This window comes from Rhinatrema bivittatum, chromosome 1 (genome assembly GCF_901001135.1).
Source record: "Rhinatrema bivittatum chromosome 1, aRhiBiv1.1, whole genome shotgun sequence".
Lineage (NCBI taxonomy): Eukaryota > Metazoa > Chordata > Amphibia > Gymnophiona > Rhinatrematidae > Rhinatrema > Rhinatrema bivittatum.
Window position 1 is genome coordinate 149,472,391 of NC_042615.1, and position 16,265 is coordinate 149,488,655.

Sequence of the window (16,265 nt, forward strand, 5' to 3'; positions counted from 1 at the left end):
AAGCAGTGTTCCTCCACATCTTAGGCATTTGCAACACAAAAATCTCTTTTTTTTTTTTGGTTCATTAATTTATTTTTTATGTCACCTCCATTTCTTTGGTTTGTTTCATATGAAAAAAAATGGTATATTTGTTTACCATTAAAGCAAATGAGGAAAACACTTCAGCCTAGTTTGGGGTCCAAAATCTGGGTTTTTCATCAATTCTAATGATTCATTTTGGGAAGAATGCTTCAGTTGGGGGACAGAACTCCAAGTCACCTACTCTGTAATAAATTGACACCAAAAGTGGCATGAATAGCCAGGACTCTGTAAAGAGGTTCCAGAAGTGGCAGGAGTTACTAGGGGTGTGCATTCGTATTGACCGCATATGTAAAACGCTACTCATATTTTTTTTTTAACTTAAAAAAGTGATGCGACATAAACGATCGGATTTCCCACATATCCAACATAGCTATGTTGGATATGTTGGAAATCGCGATTGTTGAGCCAAAATAAAAATTTAAACCCCTCACCTTCCTTAATCCCCCCCCAAAGACTTACCACAACTCCCTGGTGATCGAGAGAGGAGTGAGGACGCCATTTCTGCAATCCTTGGCAAGAAGCACGTGACGTCGGCGCCACGTCGAGTGACGCGGCGTCACGTGATTCCCGGCATTGTCGCGCCGGAAGGCTCGTTCGGCCCAAAAAGAACTTTTGGCCAGCTTGGGGGGGCCTCCTGACCCCCCCAAGCTGGCCAAAAGTTCCTTTTGGGCCGAACGAGCCTTCCGGCGCGAACTCGCCGGGAATCACGTGACGCCGCGTCACTCCGACGCGGCGTCACGTGATTCCCGGCGTTGTCGCGTGACGCCGGGAATCACGTGACACCGCGTCGGAGTGACGCGGCGTCACGTGATTCCCGGCGAGTTCGCGCCGGAAGGCTCGTTCGGCCCAAAAGGAACTTTTGGCCAGCTTGGGGGGGTCAGGAGGCCCCCCCAAGCTGGCCAAAAGTTCTTTTTGGGCCGAACGAGCCTTCCGGCGCGACCCCGCCGGGAATCACGTGACGCCGCGTCACTCGATGTGGCGCCGACGTCACGTGCTTCTTGCTAAGGATTGCAGAAATGGCGTCCTCACTCCTCGCTCGATCACCAGGGAGTTGTGGTAAGTCTGGGGGGGGGGGATTAAGGAGGGTGAGGGGGTTTAAATTTTTATTTGCACATATGGACATATACCCAACTCATTTAATTTTTTTTATGTCCATATTGACCGCTAATGGGACCCCCTTTGGACATATGGACATAAACTTTTGCTCTGCACATCCCTAGGAGTTACCAAGGTGTCGTTAGACTAGCTAAAAACCAGCAAAAATAGGACGAACACTCTAAGGGGCAGATTTTAAAAGCCCTGCGCGCGTAAATCTGGCTGGATTTACCCGCGCAGGGGGGGTTACACGCCCCAAGCATATTTTGCATAGGCCTGGCAATGCGCGCAAGCCCCAGGTCACTCGTATGTCCCGGGGCTTTGAAAAAGGGGCAGGAAGGGGCGGGGCATGGGTGGGGCACCGGTACGGGGGCAGGACCAAGGCCTCTGGCACAGTGGTCGTGCCAGGGGATCGCGTGCTTGCAGCCGGCCGGTGCATGCAAGTTACGCCTGCCAGAGGCAGGCGTAAATAAAATAAAGGTAGGGGGGGATTTAGGTAGGGCTGGGAGTGGGTTAGATAGGGGAAGGGAGGGGAAGGTGGGGGGAATGGAAGGAAAGTTCCCTCCGATTTCGGAGCGGCCTCAAAGGGAATGGGGAAAGCCATCAGGGCTCTCCTAGGGCTCGGCGCTCACCGACCCCAAATTTTATAACATGAATGCAGCTGCGCGCGCATGTTTTAAAATCGGGCATAGATTTGTGCGTGCCGGGTTGCACGCACAAATCTACGCCTGTGCATAGCTATTAAAATCCAGCCCTAAAACTTCAAAAGAGGGCACTGACAACAACAGCATGAACCCGTGATGACAGCATGAGAGGCAAGTGGCACCAAAAGTTGAATCAACATTCTAAGTCATCATGAATATGGAAGCAGAAAAGGTGGCAGACAAAACCCTAATGCATTGACAAAGAGTCAAAGCAGCACAGAAAGTGGTATCAACACTCCATTGTACCATGAGAGCTGAAAAGCAGTCTCTCACAATGGCAAGAAGACTCTAAGGCATAGAGTCTGGGGTATGACAGCAAGGAAGAGTGACAGCAAGTTCCACAAGGTACAAAGTCTTGGTATGGCTTTAACGTTGAATGAAAGAAAAAGCCCCTAAGGTGTAGAATATGGGGTATAAGAACATGCCATACTGGGTCAGAGCAAGGGTCCATCAAGCCCAGCATCTTGTTTCCAACAGTTGCCAATCCAGGCCATAAGAACCTGGCAAGTACCCAAAAACTAAGTCTATTCCATGTTACCGTTGCTAGTAATAGCGGTTGTTATTATCTAAGTCAACTTAATTAATAGCAGGTAATGGACTTCTCCTCCAAGAACTTATCCAATCCTTTTTTAAACATAGCTATACTAACTGCACTAACCAGATCTTCTGGCAACAAATTCCAGAGTTTAATTGTGCATTGAGGGAAAAAGAACTTTCTCCGATTAGTTTTAAATGCGCCACATGCTAACTTCATGGAGAGCCCCCTAGTCTTTCTATTATCCGAAAGAGTAAAAAACCAATTCACATCTACCCATTCTACACCTCTCATGATTTTAAACACCTCTATCATATCCCCCCTCAGCCGTCTCTTCTCCAAGCTGAAAAGTCCTAACCTCTTTAGTCTTTCGTCATAGGGGAGCTGTTCCATTCCCTTTAACATTTTGGTTGCCCTTCTCTGTACCTTCTCCATCGCAATTATATCTTTTTTGAGATGCGGCGACCAGAATTGTACACAGTATTCAAGGTGCAGTCTCACCATGGAGAGATATAGAGGCATGATGACATTTTCCGTTTTATTCACCATTCCCTTTCTAATAATTCCCAATATTCTGTTTGCTTTTTTGACTGCCGCAGCACACTGAACTGACGATTTCAATGTGTTATCCACTATGACGCCTAGATCTCTTTCTTGGGTAGTAGCACCTAATATGGAACCTAACATTGTGTAACTATAGCATGGGTTATTTTTCCCTAAATGCATCACCTTGCACTTGTCCACATTAGCAAGGCAGAGATGCATGGATAATGCCTGCCTTCCTGTTAAAGCACTTACCACTTGTCAGATTTAGTACAAGAGAATGATCAGTAATCAGTATCAGTTTTGTGGCATAAGCTTTTATTACATTCTCTACTGGAAATTGATCTTTCTGATGGGTGGAATGTGGGGTTTCTTGCAAAATTTGCTTTCTGATTGAAACTTGTCACAATCAGAACATGACAATGATCTCTGAACAGTGTGGCTTTCTGAGATTTTTGTGAGGTTTGCTTTATTAAGACACATTTTTCATATTCTATAGCTAAAAACATTCTTTTGCCTTTGTTTATTTTCTGGTATTGCATTAGTTCTCTCTTCCTACTGAAACCTTTCCAACATTCAGAAGATCTAAAAGATTTCTTTTGCAGCAGTCTCTCCAAATGGGTTTGTTTTGTCATACATTGACTGGAATGAACCTCATTCATAAGCCAAAATATATTGGAATTGATCTAAAACTAAAATTTACTGATAATGACCTTCTTAATAATTGCAGTGTGCCAAAGAGAACCTTCTTCTGGAGTAACGTTTACAGGCAACATACCAAGGTATACTTGGAAATTCTTCTTAATAAGGCCAGTGGCACCCAATATAATTGGGATTTTTTCAGTACCTTTCTTCCACATTTTTGGAGTCTTTTAATTACATATCTTGTAAGTTAAGTATCGTCATTTTCTCCATGTAATCTACAGAATAGTCATTGGGTACCAAGATCTCTATCAACACAGTTATTCTTGTGTTTTTATTCCCCAGAATATCTGGTGATTTAGCATCAAATAGTAATATCCCAGATGATAACAACTTCTTGGTTCTCTTCCATTTAAATAGGGTTGTGTTCCCAGTGTTTGTTTGGTAGATTGATATTATAATAAGTACATAAGTTTCCATGCTGTGTCAGACTGAATGTCAATCAATCCCAGTATCCTGTTTCCAACAGTGGGCAATCCAGGATACAAATATGTGGCAAGTACTCAAACATTAAATAGATCCCATGTCACTAATGTCAGTAATAAGCAGAGGCTATTTCCTAACTCAACCTGAGTATTAGCAGTTTATGAACTTATCCAAACCTTTTTTAAACCAAGATAAGCTGCCTTAACCATATCCTCCTGCAATGAATTCCAGAGTTTAATTATGCATTGAATGAAAAAGAATTTTCAATGATTTGTTTTAAATGTGCTACTTGCAATCTTCATTGCATGCCCACAGTCCTTGTATTATCTGAAAGAGTAAACAACTGATTTAAATTAACCCATTTTAGTCCTCTCATGATTTTATAGACCTCCATCATATCCCGCCTCAGATTTCACTTCTCCAAGTTGAACATCCCTAACCATTTTTAGTCTTTCCTCTTAGGGAAGCCATTCCATTCCCTTTATAATTTTGGTTGCCCTTCTCTTTATCTTCTCCAGTGCATCTATATCTTTTTTGAGATGTGGCAACCAGAATTGAACACAGTACTCAAGGTGTGGTCTCACCATGGAGTGATATAGATGCATATTGATATTCTCCATTTTATTTACCATTCCCTTCTTAATAATTCCTATTTGCTTTTTTAATTACCACAGCACACTGAGCCAACAATTTCAAAGATTTGTCCACTATGATTCCTAGATCTTTTTCCTGGGTGGTAACTCCTAATATTGAACCTAACATTGTGTAAGTACAGCATGGGATATGTTTCCCTATATGCTTTTCTTTGCACTTGTCCACATTAAATTTCATCTGCTATTTGGATGCCCATTATTCCAGTCTCACAAGGAACTTTTGCACAACTAAAGTATAAGAAACTGTTTACACAGTTTCCTATGCATGTCTTCTACTGTGCCTGTATATCTTCCTTCTGAGGGTTTTGCAGTACTCTGTAAATGTATATTGTCTGTCTGCATGTCAGGTTTCTGCTATGATTTCAGAGTTACAGGATCCCTGAGGAATATTACACAAAAAAATCACAAACATATATTTCTTCTAGTTTATTTCCCTGCTCTTCCACTGTATGTGGGATATTATTGACACTTTGCTCATACAGAGGAACATTCTCAGCTGAATTTCCTGCAAAATGTCTTTGCTTCTTTTCTGTGATACAGTTATTTCTGCAGTATTTTCCCCAGACAAAATAGGAGGAAGTATACTCTCTATGGGCCTCATTTTCCAACCCGCTCGCATGCGATAAGGGACCTTTCGCACGCGAAAAGTCCCTTATCGCATGCGATACCAGGATGGGGGCAGAGTCGGGGCGGAGTCGGCCCCGCAAGAGGAGGAGTCGGGGCATCACCGGGGCCGATTCTGCGCCGACGCCGCAGACAGCGAAAAGGTAGGTGCCTTTTCGCTGCCTATTTCGCTCCCAATAGCTACACCTCCTATGGTGGCGCTATTGGGTGCGAAACTGGCAGCGATCGCACTGTGACGGTGTGATCGCTGCCAGCTAGTGCAGGCCCGCCCCCCGTTTCAGCCCCCCGCCTCTCATCTTCTAAAGTATCGCAGGCCTGCGATACTTTAGAAAATGAGGCCCAATGTCTTTCTAGTAAACTATTTTGTATTCTCACTGAGTTGTCAGTGATGTGTTCCAGTAATACTGTTTCTGGGATCATCTTTTCTGAAGATTGGAGAGTGGCATGGGATAAACATGGGGGATCTCTAGTAGCTAAAAGATGGAGATGAAAGAAAAAGGTAACCCATAATTATTGGGGTAGCCTGCATGATCTGACAATTACTACCCTATGGAAAAAAAAAAAAACTATAGAAAAAAAATTAAAAAAATAAACCTGCTGAGCAGACTGAATGGACCACGTGATCTTTTTCTGCCATCATTTACTATGTTACAATTTTACTGAGTGTTAGAACCAGAAAAGAGATGGAGAGGGAGGAGAAACTTGTATTTTTTCTGCTTTTTTAACATTATTTTTTCTCCCCAATGCTCTAAGACAAATTACTAACCATAAAGAATTCAAAAAATCGGTAAAAACATACCTATTCAAAGTAGCTTTTGCAGAACATGAAGAAATGAAATCAGTTTGAGATCTCATATATTGTTTCTGTGACTATCCAGTGCTTTATATTGCTATAAACTAGTACGCAGTGATTCATATTGCTATCAACCATATGATAAATTTTTGAGAAACCTAGCTTTATTTTATTTTAAAATTCCGACTTTACTCTGTTTTTGTAAAATGTACTATAGTTAATTATTTAATTTAAGAATATATTAGTTAGAATTAGGGCTTAAAGTATACATTGTATTTTTTTCCTTAACTTTACTTTCTTTCATTTACTTTTTTGTGTTTTTATTTTATTATATGTAATTAGATGTTTTTATTTTTATTTTATTTTTATTTTTTCTGACGTTATTCTAATATCTGTAACCGTTTTGGTCAAATTATTATTTGTCAAAGACGGTATAGAAATCTTTTAAAATAAATAAATAAATACAGTACACCCCAGCATAAACAAGAGAAAAGCAGAGTGGGAAAACTAGGCAGGGATACTAGAGGTATACAACAAAAGAATAAGATGGAGAACCAGAAAAAAATGTAGTGACGGCAAAGAAACTTGAATGTTTTTCTCAATATATTTTTTACACGTATTATGGGGACAAAACACCCCAGTATAACCAAGAAGGAAGAAGAGTGAAAGAACTAGGCTGGTATGCTGATTTTTTTTAGTCTAAATGATATGCCAGGTCTTCATCAAAGTTGATTTCATGTCCCTGAAACATATCTAGGATCTCTGTTTCTGTGGGGATGGGGTCGAATTCCAGGTAGTACAGTGGCATCCCCCCTATCATGATTATAGAGCTATTTGGCACGGTGATTAGGATAACATTGCTGGGTATGGGAACTTTACAGATAACATCATGTTTGTTAGAAATACTGGAGTGCTAACCAACCAAACATTATCCACTACTGCAACCTTGGTTTCAGAGAATTCATCATACTTTTTCATAGTAACCTTATATTTCTCTCGGATATTGTCTGGGACAAACCACACAAAGCTTCTGTAGTATCTTTCAGGAAAGGCTTACCAGGAAAAAGCCAATGTATGTCCTTGGTCTGCTGGCACAGGCCTAAGTTGGGAACTAGATACTGCTGTGGGTTGTCACCTTGGTAGGCTAACAGAGGAGTGTCTATGTGCAAGGAAATATTGTCTGTCCCTGCAACTCCGCTACAGTGTTTCTCATGTTACTTGCAGAAACCTCATTGGCGATGGACATGGAGGAACCAAAGAGAAAAGCCAGGGCTGAGAAGACAATGGATTCAGCAACTAGTCCAATAAACCTTTTGGGTCATTGTTAAGGGGCAGGATCATTATATTAAATAATTGTTCCAGAATATTTTGAATATTCTGGGCAACATACTCTATGTAGTCCTGCACCCATGTTCTGGTGGAAGGCATCTGGATGCTACTGAGGTTAATATGTTTCCAGATCATGTGCTGGGAGTCAAGCAACAAACTTTCTTGGTGACTATCTGCAACTGGGTAATGAGGAAGTTGGAGGTATCTTGCATCACAATCCTGGAGGAAGGGCCTGGCTCGACCAGCTTGGCAGCTTCCACTCTCATCAGCAGTAGCACCAGGATAATCACTCTCAGGGCTTGACTCTCCATCTGAAAAACAGTAGTGAACTATTCCTCTGTCCCCTTGTTAGTAACAGCTAGTGAGCACCATATTTTGATCCTCTAATTTCCGAGGGTGACAAGGTCTGAGCTGATTAATGTGGACCCCTTTAAGGACATCTTCACCATCAGGGTTTGTCTTAATTCAGATAACATATGCGACTGGTTAGACTTTATCCACAATTACAAAAGGTCCTTTCCAGCTAGGCAAAATTTTGTTTTCTTTGGCTTTACTTTTTCTGGTGTTATAGTAAAAGATCCTGTCTCCAATTTTATACTCTTTAGAGGTAGCTTTTAAATCATAATAAGCCTTTTTACCTCTGACATTCATCACAAAATTCTTTTGGGAAAAGGTCAGCTGTTTCCTTTGTATTTATTTTCATTCAGGACAAATTTGACTAAATTATTCTACTGCACTCAGATACCTCCATTATATAAAGGGAGAAAAGCTCTGATTTCTAACACTACTACCCTTTATGTATGTACCTACTATTTAACAGGGAGCCTCCTGTTCTTTGTTAGAGCAATTACCCAGCTGTCTGAAGAAAAGCAAATCTCCTTTATTTATATGTTAGTACACAGGGCTAAGCTTTGCACGTTATCAGACAATACTCACAAAGGTGATTAGGGACACAGACTATATAATAAAAGCAATAGTTACAAAAGCATATTTGACTTCTAGTGCTTATCCAATTACCATTAATTTCTGCTGGTCTTACTTCTCTTTAGCTGAGACTTACTTTTGAACACTAATAAGCTCTACCTTACTAACCCACAGGGTAGAAAATGGAGCCCCGGTTTTTACCATTGGCTGGTAGTAACTTATATTCTCAGGCTGGTCAGGAGGCCCTTCCCTTCACTGGTCTCCAGCACAGATATAGAGAGGACAATCATGGCCACTGAAGTGACAGATTGTTCAACTCCCAAGTTTCTTAGACGTTGTTTCCGTAAGTCACCTTGGCTCAGGATGCATGGGGGCAAAGCAGGAGTGGAAAGCACTCAGATGGGCTGCTTCCTTCTCTTTAAATGAGTAATGGGCTGTGGATGGACAGCCAAGAGTGCTGTTAGCTGGCCCCTTTGGAAAGGTCACCTTTGCATAATTTAGCAGCTTATGCATAGGCAGGTGAATGCATAATTAAGACTTTTAATTATCAGACCTTCCCACTCTTTTACCAGTTTCTTGGTTTGCTGTGGAGTTCAACAAGCAGTCAATACTGATGAATGACAGTTATACAGGTTTGGCAGGCTCTGATAAACTATTATCCTGGATGGACATTTAAGACCATAAAAAGAGGCCACAATATTATTGCAGGTCAAATTCCCACACTTGACCATCTGTGTTGATGATTCTTTTGGCCCCATTTTGGTGCCAGCTTGACTAGCAAGGCTAACAAATCCTTCATGCTTGTCCCATACCCAGTACTGCATTTGGCTGCCCATGGCAGAACAGGCCCTGTCTATTTTATCTGCATTTAGCTGTAGATAGGCCAAATAGTCCAATGTCCATTTTTTCTGATGTCAGAGGGTCTATCTTAGTTGTCTGTCCTTGTTAGCAAGAATTGGGATATTTCCTACAAGGCCAGACTGTGTACTTGTTTGCACAATTGTCCAATAATTCAGGCACACCTGTGTCCATAGTGTCAATGGACTCTGTTAGATAAAGTGTTACAGAAATTTCTGCTGGGGTCTCCTTTTGTGTGGTAGGTCAAGGATTTTTCTTGCCAGCTGTTTTAACTATGGCCTGTGGCAGGAGAGATAGTTTGGGGGGGCAACATTACTTTAGCATATGAGGTGTGGGAGTAGTACTAGCTGACTGAGTGCTGCTTGCGCCTGTACTATTATCTGTGCTACATTCCTATTGTGTCTCTGCCTCTGGTGCTCCTAGTCACATAACCTACCTACCAGTATCTCTTTCATGTATGTGAGATGCTAGAACTGGAAGGCGAGACTCCCTTTCACCCATAGATCACAAAGTGTGGCAAGCATGTATGTATTCTTTTGTGTCAGAGTTTTCAGTCTCACTTGCACATACTGCTGCTGCAAGGAGTCCACAAAGTGCTACTTCTCTATTCAATTCCTTCTTGATCAAGGAAATCCTGTATTTTTTTTTTCCAGAATATTTACTATAGGATGACCCCACCCAGGTTTCTGGAACTCATATCCTCCCTGTCATCCTTGAAAGGCTTCAGAATTTCAATCAACTCCCTCATCATCATCACCCAATCAAGATGTCCCATGGGGCAATCCATACCTATCTCTGTTTCTTGAGACAGATTATGAAGGGGTGTCTGCTGTTCCACTAACCTCTGTCGCATTTTATAGGTGGAATTCCAACAAGTGCCAACATCTTGAATCAGTTGGGAATGAGACATCCTGAATTCTTCTTGCTTCTCATGGAGAAGATGCTTCCCTCACACTTTGATGGTAATTCCCCACTATTTTCCTGAATCTCTCTATCAGGTTTTTCAAGACTGGATATCTGAGGTCTTTGGGCCCCAGCTCCAAGTATCCCTTACTACCAGGTGCAGCAAGTAAACAGATTCCACAAATGCCCTCATCTTTCATTGTCCTTATTTATTTATTTTATTTAGATTTATATATCATATTTTTACCACTGTGCATCACAAAGAATCTTCCCTGGAGACACCTGCCTATCTAGTCTATCTCGTGATCTCCAGCATTTTTCTTATGGCTGATAAAATATTGCAAAAGGTATGAGGGCTATTTATTTATTTATGTATTTATTTATTTATAGTTTTTCTATACCGGCATTCATGACAAAGTCACATCATGCTGGTTTACAATTAACAAGGGGTGTTAATGAACTTGAACCTGGAACAAGTGAAAAGATACCTTGAAGTTACAATAAAACAGGGCTGTTCAAACTGGGGGAAATCCATTACCTGGTGTGGACATGGCTCACCAGCAACCTAATGTTTGATCTGTGTTAGAGCTGCTGCCTGCTCTGCCTTAGCCAGGTCTCAGGGGTGTACATCAGGGAGATGTAAGCATGCATAGTGCTTATACTGGTCTATATATCACTGAAAAAATACATACTATTCCCCTTTGCCTTAGCTAGCTGTGTCTTTATGCAGCTAAAGCACTGGTTGTACAGGGTGTGGATAACCTGCCTACTAAGTGAAATCCTGGAGGGCACTTTCTAATTGGGGGCTAACAGGTGCTGCAGACACTTAAAGCCCATGTTCTCCATTACCTGCTATGGCTTGATCTAGGGTAATCAGTTCACCAAAGAATCTTGTTACTACTATTGATGCTGTCTGCTTCTTGCCCCAAGACAGTGATATAGAGAGCCTCCCCATTTCCTCTATGGTGGTTTTCTGCTGAAGATGCATAGCAGGGGGATACTGGCCTACCACTTGACTGCTGGAAGAGGCTGTGGGATTAGCTTGGGTAAATGTCTTCTCCTTTTAAACATCTTTCCTTGATTTTTGCTTTGAGTGGCAGATGGGGGTCACCAGACTAGTCATGCCATCCTCCCCTGTTGCCAGTGCTAGCGTATGCTGCTTCTGCAAGTGATGCTGCATATCAGAATTCGCCAGATGACTTTACTGCAGTGAATACATTGAGCAAAACATGGATCCTCCATCTTTTCCAGACTAGGGATGTCGTGGGTGATCTCATCTGCATCCTTGAGGGATGATGAGGAAAAAAGGCCAGGAGCATCACTCATGCTCTCTACATATACTACTCTTCCTGGGAGTTGGTCTCAGAATGTCAGTATCATCTAGGGATGTGAATCGTTTTTTGACGATTTAAAATATCGTCCGATATATTTTAAATCGTCAAAAATCGTTAGGGCCATGATACAATACCAATTCCCCCGATTTATCGTCAAAAAATCGTAAATCGGGGGAAGGGGGAGGGCAGGAAAACCGGCATACTAAAACCCCCTAAAACCCACCCCCGACCCTTTACATTAAATGCCCCACCCTCCCGAACCCCCCCTCAAAAGCCTTAAATTACCTGGGGGTCCAGCGGCGGTCCGGAACAGCCTCCTGCAATTGAATCGTGTTGTCTTCAACCGGTGCCATTCTGCGCCGCCATTTTGCAAAATGGCGGCGCAAAATGGCGGCGGCCATAGACCAACACGATTCGACTGCAGGAGGTCGTTCCGGACCCACGCTGGACTTTTGGCAAGTCTTGTGGGGGTCAGGAGGCCCCCCCAAGCTGGCCAAAAGTCCCTGGGGGTCCAGCGGGGGTCCAGGAGCGATTTCCTGCCGCGAATCATTTTCCGTACGAGGAGATCGTACCAGGAGATCGACTGCATGAGGTCGTTCAGCCGGGGTCCAGAACCCCGGCTGAACGACCTCCTGCAGTCGATCTCCTGCCGGCGCCATTTTCCGTACGGAAAATGATTTGCGGCAGGAAATCGCTCCCGGACCCCCGCTGGACCCCCAGGGACTTTTGGCCAGCTTGGGGGGGCCTCCTGACCCCCACAAGACTTGCCAAAAGTCCAGCAGGGGTCCGGAACGACCTCCTGCAGTCGAATCGTGTTGGTCTATGGCCGCCGCCATTTTGCAAAATGGCAGTGCAGAATGGCGCCGGCTGAAGACAACACGATTCAATTGCAGGAGACCGTTCCGGACCGCCGCTGGACCCCCAGGTAATTTAAGGCATTTGGGGGGGGGGGGGGGTTCGGGAGGGTGGGGGATTTAAAGGGTCGGGGGTGGGTTTTAGGGAGTTTTAGTGTGCCAGTTCACGATTTTAACGATTTTCATGATACTCTAAACACCCAAACGGCGACGATACGATTCCCTCCCCCTCCCAGCCGAAATCGATCGTTAAGACGATCGAGGACACGATTCACATCTCTAGTATCATCTATCTCCCTTATCACTTAACTGGAGGCTAAGATGCTACTAACTAACGGCTTAATTTTAAGAGGCTGACGCGCGCTGATACCAGGATATACGCACGTGGCCATGCATGTATCTCCTGAGACGCTTGGAAGAGCCAGCTTTAAAAAAAGGGGCAGGGCTGGGGAGGGCCAGGGCTGGACTGGGACAGTGCCATTAGGGGCTGTCCCGCTGAAGCATGCACCGGCATCCGGCCAGCCTGCACAACTTACTGCTGCTCTGGAGAGAAGGTAATTTGAAAAACAAAAATAAAGGGTAGTTAGGGGGGTTTTAGGGGTCGGGGAGGATAGGGGAAAAGGCAGGCAGGGTAGGTAGAGGGTTTAGGAATTTATCTCCCAGTCCACTCCTTTATTGGAGTAGACTGGGAGGGAACTGGGAAAAGGCCCTATGGCATCGCCACACGCTTCTTAGAAAATGTTCCCCTTTGCACACGAGAGTTGGCACCCATGCGCATATGCACACGCTGATATAAAATCAGATACACATGTGCACGTGGGTAGCAGATTTTATAATATGAGCTTGTCGGCACACACATGTTATAAAATCGACACATCCATGTGCGCGCACCAGGAACCGCACGCATATGGACGCCCGCATGCCAGTTTAAAAATGTACCTTTAAATCTCCTAAATTTTCTTCTGCCATTAACTCTTTAATTTCTGATTCAGGAAATCCTAGACAAATTTATTCTTCAGAATTAGTTGTTGGAAAACTGTCTCCTTTGCCTGAGAAGTAGTAATCATAGAGGAGTCCTCGGCTGGTTTTAGTTGTTGCAATTCTTCTACCCCTATCCATGACCCTGCCATGCTAACAGCCTTAGATGGATCTCCTGCCTTCTGCCCTTGCTCCATTAAAAAAGGAAAAGGAACATGTTTTCCAAATTTCAATTTCTTCTGGTTTGAGCTGGCTTCCACTGCTGGCATTCTGTGACTAATATTGTCTTTTATAAATTTCAGGGCACGACTGCCTATTTTTCTTGCTGCTATTACTAGGCTGAGCTGGCTTTGCAGCAAGTCCCTCTGCCCTTTCCTTGTAGTGGCACCATGGAATTTGAAGTGCCTACTGAGGGTTTTGATACTACAGTACCAATCTCCTGTGTGCAAAAATGTCTGTCACACACACACACACACACACACACAGTGTATGTGTGTCCACTGCTGATCAACTCCTTTTGCAAACACAAAATAATTTAGAAACAAAACCAAAAAGGCTGGCAACCTGGCAAGGCTCTTCTTCACTTCAATTTTTCTGATAACTGTTCTGCACTGCACTGTGCTTTGTCAGACAGACAAAATTAAATCACTGGCAGCGCTTCAAATCTCCAATCCACTCTATTCTACTGTGCCCCCAGTGAACACAGAAAGCAGTGCCATTGCCTGTGTCTTTCTTCTGTTACAGTGAGCGAGAGACCAGACCACTCATTACAGCAAAGAAGATCAGTAAAGCCCTTTACCAGTGCCAAAGCTTACTATTTTAAAACTTTTTTTAAACTCAGAGAGAGCGTTTGGAAAAGAGATGCTTCTCTATAAACTGCCAGAGAGCAAACAGAGAGTGTTTTTGCACTTGCTCAGATCTTTCAATGGAAGGACATCAGTGTATAATGATAGCAGCTGTAAAATAGTTAAAAACATACTTCTCTGTGACTTGTCCTCCAGCTGGTCTCCATGTCAACTTGTCCTGCCTTGGCTCTCAGAAAACTGTGATGGCACACAGGCAAGAGTTGGTTGCTGTTGTTGCCAGTTGATTGTTTGCTCAGCATAGCCATAAACTTAAATGAACCATAGACCTGAATGGGAAACAAAGGAGTGGATTTTTTTTTTTTTAATTCAAAGGTACCCTCCATTCATTTTGAGGATTCACAAATGAAACAAAAATGGACTAATTTTTTGTATATTACCCATTTGTTCCAAACAAATGCAGATCCTAGCACACATTACCAAACTTGTTTGTATTCTTTTATACATGCCAATTAAGTAACAGAAAAGAAACTGAACTTGTCTTTTGCCTGCAGATTTGGTTGGAAAGTCTGGTGGAGGATCAGGATATACAGGTGTAGGTCTGGGAGAACTGGTGATTCCAAACACATGCACAAGTATTTTTAGAAACTGAATACACACAATATTTATAAAATACCTTCCTCTGTATTTATACACCTTTTACAATTATGATATGCATAAAATATGTGTGTGCTTTATAAAATATTTGTGCTTTTATACTTTGTTTTTGTGTTTGAATTTTATGTATGTTCTTCTGTTCCCTACCTGAAATCCTGGGAAGGGTGCAGTATTAAATTATTTTAAATAAATAAGTGAATAAATAAATGGCGAAAGTATGTATTTTTCTGTATTTCAAATTTGTACATGTACTAAAATGTTCACATGTACTATAGTGGCTGAGAAATGTGGTATTTTATAAATTCTGCAGCTCATGCCACACACTATAAAATACTGCTGAACCTTGTCACACTGACTTAAGCGCATATGTACTGACTTATTTATTTATTTATTCTTTTCTATACAGATATTCAAGGGCAACATCATATCGGTTTACAAAAAACTTCAGAGAAATACAATAAAACAAGGGGGGGGGAGAGGGGGGCAGCGAGGAAAGACTTACGCAGACTACTTGAAATTTGGCTCTTAATTCCCAATGGCAAAATAGGGCAGAATCAAAACTATAACTAGTCATCCAGCTAAATAGTTAGTTGGGCAAGGCAGAGCAAGGGCATTCTGGGGAGGAGCTGACTTAGGGGGTCATTTTCAAAGGCTTATCGCATGCGATAAGGTGATATCGCACGCGAAAAGACCCTTTTCATGTGCGATAGCATGCTGCGGGTGGAGTCGGGGCGGCGAGGGGAGGAGTCGGGGCGGCGAGGAGGTGGACTCAGCGGTGTCTTCGCTGGAGCGATAAGGTTAGTAACCTTATCATCGCCAGAAGCATGCCCAATAGCAACACTTTTCACGGTGGCGCTATTGGGTGTGAAAGCCGGCAGAGAAAACACCGCTGTGGTGTGAAGGTTGCTGGCTTTTGCAGGCCCGCCCCCCGTTTTTGCTGGATTCACCATTCTGCAATAGAATGGTGAATCCAGGCCTTAGTCAGATAAATTATCCTCTAACTTAAATATTCAGAGCTAGCTAGATAACTTATCCAGTTAATCCTGATCAGCCCATAGGGCTGTCCTAAAGTTGGCCAGATCTATATATGTGGCTAACTTTAAGATAACCATATATATTTAGCGCACAACAGCTGAGTATGGACCTCTAAATAATGTTTACACTTCAGCACAGTTTAGTACATTGGCCTTTTGATTTGGAAAATGAAGGCTATTGGTTAATTCTTTTGGACTTTGTAGGCATAATGTGTTAGAGATTTAAGCAGTACAGGTTTCCTCAATACATAACAAGTCTCACTTACTATGTAGGTAATTTTCAAAGGAGTTCCACATGTAAATGTCACATAATATAGCAGTTTTCAAAAGCCATTTACTTGCGTAAAGTGCAGATACGTGAGTAAATCCTATGGACACTTCAATGGCACATAATATAGCAATATCAAAAGCCCACTTACTCAAGTAAAGTGCATT

At 42.7% G+C, this 16,265-nt stretch overlaps 1 long non-coding RNA gene across 1 annotated transcript in view; it reads right to left on the minus strand.

Moving 5' to 3' along the window:
- The window catches only part of LOC115084077, a 55,065-nt gene extending 40,490 nt beyond the window's left edge, over nt 1-14,575 (minus strand). The window contains exon 1 of the long non-coding RNA XR_003854466.1: nt 14,316-14,575. This is a non-coding gene — a long non-coding RNA (uncharacterized LOC115084077). The remainder of the gene's footprint in view (nt 1-14,315) is intronic.
- Nucleotides 14,576-16,265: the final 1,690 nt, after the last annotated feature.